We start from the raw sequence: 15,159 nt of genomic DNA on the forward strand, positions 1-15,159 counted from the left end.
GTTTTCCAGAACAACAGTAAATGATGAAACATGGATTTCACCCACTCTGTTAACAAACAGCCCAGCAAGCAAAATGTATGTAAATTTTAAGATAAAGTGATTCAAAAGTGTAGTATAATGTCATAAATCCATATACAGGTATTTGTGTAGGGTTGTTTAAACCACTGTTACAGCAGTTTGGAAACAAGCTTGTATTCCTGCTTTGGGCTCCCACATCACTAGTAACACATCTTGACTTCCCTTTTAATCAGGATGGCTCCTTCCAGCAGCAGGCTCAAAATGCCAATTGGAATGAAAACCTTTTTGTTATTTCAGGCAAATGTTGGACCAATCAGAGCATATTTTTTTTCAGTTCTGTATTGCATTACAGCTGAAGTAAACAGTCACATGTCTTTACTACAGATGGAGACGAAGTCCAGGGTGGTCCAAGGCAGCTGTTTGCTCTACTGAGTCTCCCAAAAGAACAAGGGTCCAAGTCTCCCACTGTAGAGTATTTGCACAAGAATAATCCTCTTAAGATTCACAGGAATTATTCATATCCTAAAATGGAAAAATCAGACACTTGATTATTAGGTTTACACATTTTGTGAGGGACATTCAGATCTCTACTTTGGAACTACATTGCTTGAAGTCTCAGGAAAGTCCATTCTGCCTTCTTTTCCCCTGAAAATTGGAAGGTTTTCTTTAAATACAGCATTTGGTTCATTTGATTCTTTGTCATCTCCTGACAATTCAATTGTGCCAGATTCTCCTTCTCCCTCAGTACCTGAGAATTTCAAGGCATACCAGGATCTTTTGCAGCTTATGGCTGCTTTCTTGGGCATCCAGGCAGAATTTTTACAGGAGAATATGCACAAGTTCTCAACATTCTCCAACTGTCTGTGCTGGGGAGAATAGTGCTCCCTATTAATGACACTGCCCTGGAACCTGCAAAGGCAAGGGCTTCAGTGCTGCCCACTGCAAAGCATTTGGAGAAGTGCTCTTTCATCCCTGTGCAGGGTTTTGTGGGTTTCTAGTCTCACTCAGTCCCTAATTCTCTTGTTATGACTGCAGCGAACGATAGAGCTTGACAGGGTAGATATCAATCTACTCCCAAGGAAAAGGAGTCCAAGAAGATGGACTTGGGAGAAAGATTTTTTTACTTCCTCTTCCCTGCAAATGTGTATCATAAACCAACAAGTGTATCAACAACCAACATAAATATGACTTCCGTTAATTGGACTGCCGTATCTAAATTTGCAGACAAGTTGCTGGATGCCTCCAGAATGCTTTTGTGGTTGAAGGCTGTTTGATGATCAAGTTTTCTCAGTAGTCAGCATTGGACATGACTGATACATTGGCCAGAATTATGGCCTCAACTGTGACCATTAGGAAGGTGTCATGGCTGCAGAATTCAGGCATTGGTTCTCAGGTGCAACAGGCTATTGAGGATCTTTCCTTCTACGGTTGGGTGCTATTCTCAGACAAGACAGATGAGAACTTGCACTCTTTTAAAGATTCATGAGCCAAGCTGCATTCTTTAGAGGTGTATCCTGCAGTGGTTCAAAGGTACCATTTTGGCAGTCAGCAACAGCAGTACTGCTCTCGGCACTTCATTGGGCAGTCCTTCTTTCACTCAAAGTAGTGGGAATACCCCAGAAAGTGTCTTAGATCTCAGAGGCAAAGGCCTTCAGGTTCTAGTTTCAGCCAATTGACTCATGTCCTTCCCAGCATCTATTGAGTGACTGTTTTTGACTCTGTGTCTGGGGCAGTGATCCAGTCATGATTTCTACATACCTATCCCCCCTTTCAGGGACAGACTGGCTCACTTTTACAATGTTTGGGACTCAGTTACCACAGACAACTGGGTCCTAAGCACTGTCAGATCAGGTTATGCCATCCAGTTTTTTTCCATCCTTCCTCCCTACCCTTCTTCCCGATCCCTCTTCAGGGACTCCTCTTCCTAGACACTGCTCTTCAAGCAGGTTTAGTCTCTGCTAGCTTTGGGAGCTGTGGAGGAGGTTCCTCTGCAGCAGTGGGATTGGGGGGTTTATTTTCAGTACTTTCTGGTTCCCAAATCCAAGGGAGAGGTGAGACCTATTCTTGAGCTCCGCACTTTAACAACTATATTAGGTTTGGGAGGTTCCAGATGGTCACCATAACAACTGTCCTCCCCACATTAAATCACAATGTGGCTTGCTACCCTGGGCCTTCAGGATACTTATTTCCACATAGTGGTTCTCCCAAGCAACAGGAAAGTCTTCTGGTTTGTCATGGTGAACTGTCACTATCAGTACACCATACTCCTTTTTGCCTATTCTCTGCTACCCAGGTCTTTTAACAAATTGTAGTTGCAGTGATGGCTTACCACAGGCTGAAAGGAATTCATATCTTGCTATATCTGGATGATTGGTGACTGAGAGGCAAGTCCAGGGAAGAAGACCTCTCTCATGTACATGTCACACTACACTGACTCAATTGCCTGGGCCTTATCCTAAACGGGAAGTCAATGTTTGTCCCCACTCAAAAAAGCAAGTTCGTTGGGGCCCTAATAGATTCTGTGAGGTTGAGAGCATTGTTGCTGGCTGACCAGCTTTGTCCCGGAGCTGCACACATGGCTGCATGCACACAAGTGGTCCATTCTGTCAGATTGCATCTTCACCCCCTCCAAATGTGGCTTGTCAGTCTATCCATCTCTTGGACGAATCTGTCCACTTCCTGTGCTGATCATGGACTCCTTACAGTGATGGACAGTTCATGACAACGTATGCCAGGGTGTTTCTTTCTTTCAGCTCCTGCTAACCAGGACTATTGTCAATAACATCTCCTTGATGGTCTTGGGAGCTCATCTGGGGTCACTGAAAGTTCTGGGCCTGTGGTCAGAATAGGAAACTTCACTGCTGGACTTCAAAGTCCAGGAGCTTTGGGCCACCTACAGTCCCTGTCTCACTTTCCAAGTCCACGTCAAAGGCTCAGTCTTTCACATACTCACTGACAATACTGCTGTAATGTATTATGTGAACAGACAAAGGGGACTACAGTCAAGTGTTCTGTGTCAGGAGGTGATAAGGCTCTGGCGGTTTTGTATCAGACAAAGCATTACTCCAGGGGCTGATCGCTTACCTGGGGTTCAGAATCAACTTGCGGGTTACCTCATGAGGAATTTCTCCCTGTGTCTCTGAAGCTCTGTGTCCTGCCATCTGCCTTTGCAGCTTGGGGTATGCAGACGATCAACCTGTTTGCCATGAGAGACAACTAGTAATGTTGTCAGTTTTGCCCTTAAGGGGGTCTCAGTCCAGGCTCCCTGGCCAACACTTTTCACCTGAATTGGGAATCAGCATTCCTGTATGCTTTTCTTCTGATTCCAATCATTCTGCAGGCCATTCTCATATTGAAATTGGACCATGCCAGACTCCTCATCATTGCTCTGGCATGGCTGAGGCCATGTTGGTTCTTAGACCTTCTCACGTTAATGATTCAGCCTTCCACATCCCTTCCTTTTCATCCCAACCCCTTGACTCAGCATCACGGACAGATTTTGCATCCTGCGCTCTTTCTCCATGCCACTGTGTGCATGGCTACAGGAGAAGGAAGAGTGATATTCAGAAGCTGTATGACAGCTTCTGCTCAATAGTAGGAAGCCCTCTACTAAATGGCTTATTTTGCCAAATGGAAGTATTTTTCGATATGGTTGTTGGCCCACGGAGTTCAGTCAAAGCTGGCTTATATCCAGGACATCTTGGAATACTTATTATATCTCCAGTCGTCAGGTCTTGTACTTAGCTTGTTGATGGTGCATCTGGTGGTGATTTCAGTGTTTCATCTGCCCATCCTTAGGAGGTCGGTATTTTTGAATACTGTGGTAACAACGTTCTTGAAAGGAATTCTTTGTTTCCACCAGCTATGGAGAGAAGCAGTTCTTTGTGGAACCTTATTAAGGCCTTAGTGGCTCTGAAGGGACCTTTGTTTGAGTCTCCAGCATCTTCTTCCTTTTCTCTTTTGTGTCAAAACAATGTTCCTGATGGCAGTAAGATATACGAAGAGAGTGTCTGAGTTGCAGGCTTTGATGGCAGAGTCTCCTTACATGCAGTTCTCCAAAGACAAAGTGACCTTGTGACAATACCCTCTGGTTTTATCTATTGTGGTTTCTCAGTTTCGTTTAAACCAGGTGGTGTATTTACCTGTGTTCTGTCCTAAGCCACATTCAACCCCAGCAGAGCAGCGTCTTCACATGTTGGATGTCAGGCAGTGTCTAACTTTTTACCTGGAAAGGACTTAGCCTTTTTGTGCTTCTCCTCATCTATTTGTAATAGGCAGACTGAATGAAAGGACAAGCAATCTCTTCGCAGACAGTCTCTAGGGAAAACTTCATATATAGAGAGACAGAATACAAGAGAGCTCTGATCATTCCCCATGTGTGAGCTCATAGAATTATAGAATATCAGGGTTGGAAGGGACCTCAGGAGATCATCTAGTCCAACCCCTTGCTCAAAGCGGGACCAATCCCCAATTTTTGCCCCAGATCCCTAAATGGCCCCCTCAAGGATTGAACTCACAACCCTGGGTTTAGCAGGCCAATGCTCAAACCATTAAGCTATCCCCCCCCTCATTCTACCTGAGTGCAGGCTATGTCAATGTCCAATATTGAAATGTCACCTAAAAACACCAATCTGCAGGCCTGGCACTTGGTCAATTGTACACACATGTGCAAACCATTATGCTATTACTGCAGCATCTAGAGCAGATGCAAACTTTGGGAAGGCAGTTCTGCAATCCTTGTTTAACTAGACTCCCAGCTCCACCCACTGTGAGTGCTGCTTGTGAGTCACCTATGTGGAATACCAGCTGCATCTACTTGAAGAATAAAAAACAGTTACTTAACTGAACTGTAACTGTTGTTCTTGAGATGTGATGCAGATGTGGGTTCTACCCACCCTCAGTCCCCCTCTGAATTGGAGTCTATGCTCTTGAAGTTCAGTGAGAAAGAACTGATAGCAGTTGACGCCATGCCACCCCATGTAGCCAGGGGAGGGCCTACAGCCACAAGGTGTGAGTGCCCCCCTACAGTACTGCTAGACAAAATTTTCCAGCTTTGTGCATACATACCTGTGAGGAATACACATATGCATGATATTTCCCAAGTACAACGGCTACCATTCAGGTAAGTAATATTTTTTTGCTTCATGAGGATATACTTAATCCCAGATACCGTGTGTTATGGACCATTCCTACAACAGAGTAAATATGAAAATATGATCCAGCTCTTCCTTGCCCTTCCCAACAGTGAGATGTACTAAGCGTTTTACACTCTCTATACTGCTATACCTTATTTTTCATCAGGTGCCTACGCACGCTGTCCCTCAACAGATCCCAGTAGAATTTAGAGTACATCAGTTTTCTTAAGGAAGGAGCTTTCCAGGCAAAACAGAGGTCTGAGTAACTATCACCTAGGACCTACTAATGGGGAGTTCTTAATCTGCAGCTACTGGAAACCAGAACTGGAGTCCATTGTGAACGGAGGTACTAACTCCTCAAAGGAGCAAATTTTTTTAAAAAAAAATACTAGAATTCAAATAACCATTAGTTTTCCTCAAATTTAACCCTTTTGCATCAGTGAGATTTAAAAGTATTTTTAAAAAGTCACAGTTTATTCATAAGTGCTTTCTAACCTGTGAACTTTCCGACTTCAGTGATGAGTGAAATGACTGATTCTCCTTTTACTGAAGAGTGAAGTTAAAATGTATGTGGTTTGATGGTGTTACACTCCTAATACTTCATGCTTTCTATTTGATATTTTTTCTTCCCTATCTGATTGCTGCAATACCATTACTTTTACATGGAGTGATTTTAGACTGTTCCCCTAGATTTCTGCGTGTTTATTGAAGAGCAGTACAGTAAATTCTTACTCTAACATATTGTGTTCCTTTGGAAATAGTCCTGTTTTGCTAGCAAACTATTATTTGGTGAAAGCTGCAAGTGGGCATGGTGGTTGGGTTAGGCTTCCAGCTTGGCCAGTAATATTGAAGAGCGGATACATAAGATAATTATGGCTGGAGATAAGATGTGCAATTGTTTTCCACTCTAGAGTACATTTATAGCTGTAATCACACTTTTTAAAGCTCTAAAATAGTGGTTTTGGTCATTTAAATAGTAACATAATTAATTGTGTTTTCACAAATCCGTAATGCAGGCAGTTAATTCAGAACAGTATTCTTACACCTGACCCCCATTCTTAGTTTTTTAAGCAGCCTTTTTTTCTTTGAAGTTGGGAGAAAGAGTTGATGTGAAGATTCTGTCTACACTGCAAAAGTCAAAAACCAAAAAACCTCTGTGTTCTTAACTCAGTTAGCTAACCTGTGGTAGCTAACTAGGGTTTAAAAAGTGGTGAAGACAGACTAGCTCTACTTTCAACTCAACTTTCAATTTAGCAGCTCAAGTTCAGCCCCATGCTCCCATATAGGCTTTAATTTTAGCTGCTGTCCAGACTTAAAAGCGGAGTTGCTGTGTCTTCACTGCTATTTTAACCTGAGTTAGCAAAGTGAACCTTTTTTGCAGTGTAGACGTACAGTAAGAGCTAGTCAATTGAAAGCACTACTAAGCCCTCTAAAGCCTCTTGAAAAATGGTTAGACCAGAAAGTAGAGAGTGATTCTTTCAAAAAGAATGAGTAACTCCGTGGTATCTGAAGGACTGCTGTCGTAAGTCTTTTGTGTAAATTAATCAAGGCTACAGTTGTGTCCTGTTTAAAAAAAAAAAATCATTAAAACTGTTCCAGACCTCAGATCTCTGATGCATGTCAGAGAACTTTTTATAGTGTTTCCCTAAATTGTTGCTCTTTTTGGTACTGAGGAGCTTCAAATGAAAAATAAAGAGAGAGGAGAAAAAATTGTTTTAAATTTTCAGCATTTGACATGTTGCTGTTTTAGCTGTCTTTTAAGAAATAGTTAGCCCCAGTCTCGCCATCCCTTTCGGAGGCATGAATAGTGTGCTTGCCGTGAGACTGGGGAGAGAAGCATTACTGAGAGACCTTATGTCATGACAACAATGTCCTGCCATTGTAAAGGGTGAATTTAGTAATGCTGAGAAAAATAAATGAATTCATGCCAGGAAAAGCTTTATATTTAGAAAAAACAATCTCCTGTGTGTACCCAAGAGTGGAACAGATCCTTTTATATGTCTTAAGTGTAATTGATTGTGCTTGTTTCCAGTAAATATAGGTCAAATAGTAGTTTTAAGTAGATATAGTAACATGAAATTTAGATTGATCTATTGTATGAGGCATATTTTTATTAAGTAAAATTTATAGGACTGTCAAATAAAAAATTATGGCAGTTAATCATGAGATTAAAAAATAGTCGTGATTAATTGCAGTTTTAATCACACTGTTAAACAATAATAGAACACCAATTTAAATTTATTATAAATCTTTTGGATGTTTCCCTACATTTTCAAAAATATTGAATTCCGTTACAACATAGAATACAAAGTGTACAGTGCTCACTTTTATAATTACAAATATTTGCACTGTAAAAGAAGATAAACAATAAATTGTATTTTTCAGTTCACCTCATACAAGTATGGTATTGCAATCTCTTTATCTTGAAAGAGCAACTTACAAATGTAGATTTTTTTTTACATACCTACACTCAAAAAACCGCAATGTAAAACTTTAGAGCCCACAAGTCCACTCAGTCCTACTTCTTGTTCAGCCAGTCACTAAGACAAACAAGTTATTTACCTGCCAGATATACCTTATGTGACAGATATACCTTGCAATACCATCTACAACAGTGCCATGCGAATGCCTGTTCTCACTTTCAGGTGATGTCATAAATAAGCAGGCAGCATTATCTCCCATAAATATAAACAAACTTGTTTGCCTTAGTGAACAAGAAGTAGGACTGAGTGAACTTGTAGGCTCTAAAGTTTTACATTATTTTGTTTTTGAGTGCTATGTAAAAAAAATAATTCTAGATTTGTAAATTGCACTTTCATGATAGAGATTGCAATACAGTACTTATGTGGGGTGAATTGAAAAATACTATATCTTTTGTTTATCTTTTTTACAGTGCAAATATTTGTAATAAATTATAAAAGTGAGCAGTGAGCACTGTACACTTTGTATTCTGTGTTGTAACTGAAACCAATATTTTTGAAAATGTAGAAAAATATCCAAAATATTTAATACATTTCAATTGGTATTCTATTATTGTTTAATAGTGCGATTAAAACTGTGATTAATCACAACTATTTTTTAATCTGGTTAATTTGTTTTGCATTAAGCGCTTGTGTTAACTGCAATTTATTGACAGCCCTAAAATATGAATAGCAATTTAATACATTTATTAAGCATGCCAAGGCAATGCTAGTATGATTATTGTACTTTCCATTGTGACATGAGATTTGTCAGAAATGAACAAATAGCCTCTGCAAGGGAATAAAAGTATCATAAAATTATCTTGGTTAACACCATATGGTGTTTTCAACAACTGTATGTGTACATCTTCTGTTTATTAATCTAGAGAGCATGAATGTAGCCAGGCTTAGGACTAAGGGTCCTTATTCCACATCCATTTGAAAAAATTAGATTGGCCCAGATGAGTATTTAAATGTAATTACAGCCTCAAACACTTCATCTTCTCTCCCAAACATATTCCTGACGACATCCCGAGAGATATGATATATGTGTAAAGGTAATGAATAAATAGCAGATCCACTAAACAGAAGACATCACGAGAATACATTTACTTGGGATTCTGTAAGCATGCTGTATGTTAGGTGGACTGCTGAAACTGTTAAGAGTGAGAATGCAAATGGAGCTCTTGAGCTAGTATTTTGTGCTACAACCGTGCTAAACATGAACTAGGAGGGAAAAAGAACTGTACCTGTATAGGAAGGTCTCTTTACATTTGTTTCCTGTTTGTCCATAATCCTTATACAGAATTAATAGTACATATAGGGGTAATTTATTCAAATTGGTCTCTTCGGATTGTTCTTCTAATAAGTCATATCCAGTTCAGTGGGCCAAATTCTACCCTCATTTACGTAAGTGTAAATGTAGAGTAACTAAGTTGTTGAGACCGATGGAATGAAACTATGAGTGTACAGTATATGCAAATCATAGAATATCAGGGTTGGAAGGGACCTCAGGAGGTCATCTAGTCCAACCCCCTGCTCAAAGCAGGACCAATCCCCAATTAAATCATCCCAGCCAGGGCTTTGTCAAGCCTGACCTTAAAAACTTCTAAGGAAGGAGATTCTACCACCTCCCTAGGTAACGCATTCCAGTGTTTCACCACCCTCCTAGTGAAAAAGTTTTTCCTAATATCCAACCTAAACCTCCCCCACTGCAACTTGAGACCATTACTCCTTGTCCTGTCCTCTTCTACCACTGAGAATAGTCTAGAACCATCCTCTCTGGAACCACCTCTCAGGTAGTTGAAAGCAGCTATCAAATCCCCCCTCATTCTTCTCTTCTGCAGACTAAACAATCCCAGTTCCCTCAGCCTCTCCTCATAAGTCATGTGTTGCAGACCCTTAATCATTTTTGTTGCCCTTCGCTGGACTCCCTCCAATTTATCCACATCCTTCTTGTAGTGTGGGGCCCAAAACTGGACACAGTACTCCAGATGAGGCCTCACCAATGTCGAATAGAGGGGAACGATCACGTCCCTCGATCTGCTGGCTATGCCCCTACTTATACATCCCAAAATGCCATTGGCCTTCTTGGCAACACTGCTGACTCATATCCAGCTTCTCGTCCACTGTCACCCCAGGTCCTTTTCCGCAGAACTGCTGCCTAGCCATTCGGTCCCTAGTCTGTAGCTGTGCATTGGGTTCTTCCGTCCTAAGTGCAGGACCCTGCACTTATCCTTATTGAACCTCATCAGATTTCTTTTGGCCCAATCCTCCAATTTGTCTAGGTCCCTCTGTATCCTATCCCTGCCCTCCAGCGTATCTACCACTCCTCCTAGTTTAATATCATCCGCAAATTTGCTGAGAGTGCAATCCACACCATTCTCCAGATCATTTATGAAGATATTGAACAAAACCGGCCTGAGGACCGACCCTTGGGGCACTCCACTTGATACCGGCTGCCAACTAGACATGGAGCCATTGATCACTACCCATTGAGCCCAACAATCTAGCCAACTTTCTACCCACCTTATAGTGCATTCATCCAGCCCGTACTTCTTTAACTTGCTGACAAGAATACTGTGGGAGACCATGTCAAAAGCTTTGCTAAAGTCAAGAAACAATACATCCACTGCTTTCCCTTCATCCACAGAACCAGTAATCTCATCATAGAAGGCGATTAGATTAGTCATGCATGACCTTCCCTTGGTGAATCCATGCTGACTGTTCCTGATCACTTTCCTCTCATGTAAGTGCTTCAGGGTTGATTCTTTGAGGACCTGCTCCATGATTTTTCCGGGGACTGAGGTGAGGCTGACTGGCCTGTAGTTCTCAGGATCCTCCTTCTTCCCTTTTTTAAAGATTGGCACTACATTAGCCTTTTTCCAGTCATCTGGGACTTTCCCGGTTCGCCACGAGTTTTCAAAGATAATGGCCAATGGCTCTGCAATCACAGCCGCCAATTCCTTTAGCACTCTCGGATGCAGCTCGTCCGGCCCCATGGACTTGTGCACATCCAGCTTTTCTAAATAGTCCCTAACCACCTCTTTCTCCACAGAGGGCTGACCATCTACTCCCCATGTTGTGATGCCCAGCGCAGCAATCTGGGAGAAGACCTTGTTAGTGAAGACAAATCTCCTTTTTCTCACTGTTAAAATAGTATGCTTGATGTCAGACCAGTTCAAAATGGAGGATTTTTTTAATGCTTGCTGGTTTGTATGCTTTTTGAACACACTAAGCCAAGGCCAAACTTTATTTCTGGATATCTTCCAACAAAATTGGCTTTCTAATTGGAAATAATCCATGCTTGTCTCTGACCTTCAGAATATTCATGGCTCTGCTGGAGTACATGGGCCAACATTTGTTGTGCTCAGGCAGTTTTAAAAATGATGTCCACAGGGACTAACTCACAATGGTAAACTCCATGGGGAAGGAATATCACTATGGTAACTTGAAGACAGTTTGTTGCCCATTCTTTAATTCTTCTTCTAGTGTAAACAAAAAATATACCGAAGTTTTAAATAGGCCTTGCTTTTTTATTTTTGCAATTATTTGTCTGAGTCTTGAGTGTTTTAAACCCAGGTCATAACGTCCCTTTTGTAGCTGACCTTGTCGTGAAGCAGGGAATTGAATCTCTTTTATGATAATAAGTATCTTAAATCATGTTTTAAAGATTCCAGCAACTGGACTTTAGAAAATGCCCTTCCTTCCTCTTTTTTTACGAGATGTTCTTTGATACTCTGTTTGCAAAAACATAGATTCATGTATTAACATATTGTTTAATGCTAGCTGCAGTTCGCCCAGGCCTGCAAATTATTTACAGTACAATGTGTATCTTGTTGAGTAGATCGAAAGTTATGGGCAAAGAGGAATTAAAAAAACAAGCAAAAAACACACATACACATACACTCAAAAACTTCATTATGAGAGATTTTTGAGGAATAACCAGAACATATGGAATAGCTGAAGATAAATGTTTCCATAAGCCTAAATTAAGCCAGCTGCTCACCGTACTGTAGAATTTGGCCCATATATTTAATTCTACTCTAATTTTCTTTCTCTATGGTCCAGTGTAACTTTGCACCTATGGATGCACACAAGTGAAGTGGAGAAGCAGAATTTGGCCCAGGGTATTCAGAAGAAAAGCAGCTTTTTGTGGTGGTTTTGGGGTGGGGGGGGGGAGGAAAAATATAGCTTGTATTTAAATCTTTCATCACATTATATTTTTCTGAAGTTATAAAAGGTGTGATGTGTCTACAGCACCAATCTCACTGATACAGAACTGTGTTTGGGCTCTCCATTCTCCACCGGAAGTTTTAATAGCCATTGTTTGATTGAAAACAAATTTCCATAGACCACAAAAGGGATTTTAGTTTTTTGTTCACTCATCATGGAGACCAATGAAATGCAATTCAGTATGACACAGAAGGACATTTTTTGGAGTAATAGCAGAGTGAGTACTATATTAAATTTGTTGCTTCTACCATGGGCTCTGTTGGGTTTAAATTGCTATTCAGATCAGGGGATAATGTGGAGCCATGCCCACCCAGCAGTAGATTCAGGAAGCACTGAGTGTCAGGTGTAATATCTCCTGGAACTCTGGGAACACAGTCTGTCACTGTTTGGTCATTGGCCACTCATGCACACCCAGAATACCAGACATTCTGGGAATGGCATTGCCCACCGCTGCCTGAGTGACTGCTCCCACTGGCATGACCATGCATCCGAGGTCAGGCTATATGGAGGATGCCATTTTGAAGAGTGCCCTGCCCCTCCAGCATGACCTCGCAGGTACGGTCACACCAGCCAGGCAGAGCAGTGGGATCTTCAAAATGGTGTCCCCTGGGCCTCATCTGGGGTTTTGTCTCAGTAATGAGCAGGGGACAAACCATTTAAAAACAGGACTGCCTGGCTTCAAACCAGACAAATGACTTGCCCATGCTGGCCAGTGAATAGGAGGGCCCTCTCTCTGCATCCCTTCTGAGAGTGCTAGACTCGGAGTTCTCAAGGTCAGAATAGTGCAAGGACACCACATACAGTCCTTGATCTGGGGAGGACTTCGTGTCCTCTTCCTTCTTCCTCCACTGTATACCCTCACAATTCTGGGCACAGAGTTCAGCCCTACACATCCATCCTTCTTAAATTTAAAAATAATTAGGAAACAAAAAATACCCCAAACAAACAAGAAAAAACTTTAAGCTTGCATAGCCAATGTCATGGTTGCACTTATCCAGCTGGGTTAGCTTTGCAGTCCCTTCACATTGCAGAGCTACTAAGTAACGGTGACTACTGAGTGAAAGAGGGGACAGAGAAGAAAATAAATATTTGCCATCACTTTTGTTACCTTTGGCAGAACATTTTCTCAAAGACCAGGCTGAAGCTTAGAGTATTATGGAGGAGTTTTGTTTTGCTTAAGCTGTGGAAACAAGATCAGTTTTCAAGGTTTGTGCAATGAGACATTTAATGATAGTGAACTTACCCTTAAAGGGTCAGTTATAGGAATTCAGCCTTCATTTGAACTTGTAATCTTGTTATTTTTAATTAGAAAAGGACTGGCACGTTGTAAGTTATGGACTCCTCTTCCCCCTAAACCTGTTTCCTCCCTTTTGGCTTCTGGCTTTTTTTCTGAGACCTGTGTGTCTGCATTTGGTGGCACAGAGCAATGTAAATATGACCTTTACCAGCAGTAGGCCAAATTCTGTCCTTGGAGTAACGTTCTTGCAACTTACTGAGACATACTGAAGTTGCTAACCAGACCCTATAAACCTGAGTGAGAACCATATTTTTTCTTCATCGCATTGATGATCCACAGCCATTAAAGTGGGTCTTGAGCCTGCTTACACTTTGGAACGGGGGTGAGGCAGAATCAGAGCTGTCCATGATTATTAATGCAGGAGTTGGGAGAATCACGCTCCTTTCAGAGCCTGTCAGTTTCATTCTGCCTCCACAGCTGGCGACAAGTTCATCAGACCTTCCTGACATACAGCTCAAAGTAAAATGTTCCAATTATTTTTAGCAGAATAAATTGTCATTTTCTAATTGTTAGCTGTGCTCCATGGCTCTGCTGGGCTCAGAGAGCAGAGTACATTTAAAGTCTCCTACTTAATGTCCTTGCTTGAAGGTCTGCAGTGGCTGGAACTTCTGTGAACCATGCAAAGAGAATTGTGGCAGACAAGGCCAAGAAGAAGGAAAAGGCCCTGTGTCTCCTGCTCCTCCCCTCTCCTTGAGTGCCTGGATATGTGAATCTTCTGGGGTCATGGCCCAGGTACTTCAGCAATAGCCTAATCTGGGCAGGGGTCACTGCTACCTGCCTCCCTAGAGAAGAAAATTAGTCCGGCATGAGCAAAGTGTCTCCAACAGAGTATGTCTACTCTGCAGCTGGGAAGTGTAATTCCCAGGGTGACTAGTCAGACTCATGCTCACTCAGCTCTAGCTAGTGCACTAAAAATAGCAGCATGGACACTGCGACTCAGGTGGCAACTGGGGCTCCCAAGCACACCCAACCTCCTGAGTGTCAGCTCAGGTGGCTAGCCTGAATTTCTGCCTGAGCCCACAACATCCACACTGCTGTTTTTAGCATGCTGGCTTGAGTCCCGCTAGTGTAGGTCTGTCTCCCCAGCCTAGGAGGCTTACTCCCAGCTGCAGTGTAGATATACCCCCCTGTGGCTGCCACTAATCCAACATGCAGAAGTAGAAACAATCCAGTTCATACAAAGAAGAGCTGCTCTGTTTGTGTTTAGAGACAATGCGTGACACGGTGACATCCTAGCTGAAGCCGAACTGGGCTGTACAGCAGCCAATTGATGAAGGGGGAAGAGTTGGTGGGAAGATACAAATGAAGAGGAGGGTTGGAAGTGGTGTGGAAGGGAGAGAATAGAGGGAAAAGAGGGAGTGGATAAACATAGGGCTGAATCCTGATTGCCTTAGTTATGCATATAATCCCATTGGGCTCGGTGCCTCTGCCTGTGTGAGAAAGACAAGCTAGTTTTGTCCCATATAAAAACAGACAAACATTGAACTATACAGTTATAATTCCACCTCTGAGTTTGGGTGAGGATCTGGTGATGCCGTAAACCACAGGGAAAATGTTTGAGTGGTTTGTATATCTCAGTGATACTCAGATTGAGGCTTGCGAGCTGTAAGTGGCTCTTTGCAGCACATGGTATTAAAATGCTGTGTGATTTAATTATTAACCAGTCAGGATGCTTTTACTATGCTATTAACCAATTGTAGTTGATAAAATAAAAATACTTCATCAGTCATTTTGCAGTGAGAATTCTATATAGAGAGTAAATGAAACAATGAATTCACACTACTGTGGCTCTTTGGGTAATGTTGATTGCTACTTGGCTCCTGAACCACTGAGATCGGAGTATCACTGGTATATACAATAATCCAGTGGTTCTCAAACTTATTTGTATCACGCCCACATTCTTTGTGTCTGTAGTCGTTTATGCCCCTCAAACCACAGAAGTACGTATACTCCGCCCTGCTCTGAAGGCAGAGCAGAGAGCAGTGGCTGCTGGCTGGGTGCCCAGTTCTGAAAG

General features: G+C 41.9%; 1 protein-coding gene across 3 annotated transcripts in view; it reads left to right on the forward strand.

Annotated features, from left to right (window-relative positions):
- The window catches only part of TGFBR3 (transforming growth factor beta receptor 3), a 179,660-nt gene that overhangs the window by 52,565 nt on the left and 111,936 nt on the right, over positions 1-15,159 (forward strand). The window lies entirely within an intron of this gene.

The sequence above is a fragment of the Eretmochelys imbricata genome, chromosome 8 (genome assembly GCF_965152235.1).
Source record: "Eretmochelys imbricata isolate rEreImb1 chromosome 8, rEreImb1.hap1, whole genome shotgun sequence".
Classification (NCBI taxonomy): Eukaryota; Metazoa; Chordata; order Testudines; family Cheloniidae; genus Eretmochelys; species Eretmochelys imbricata.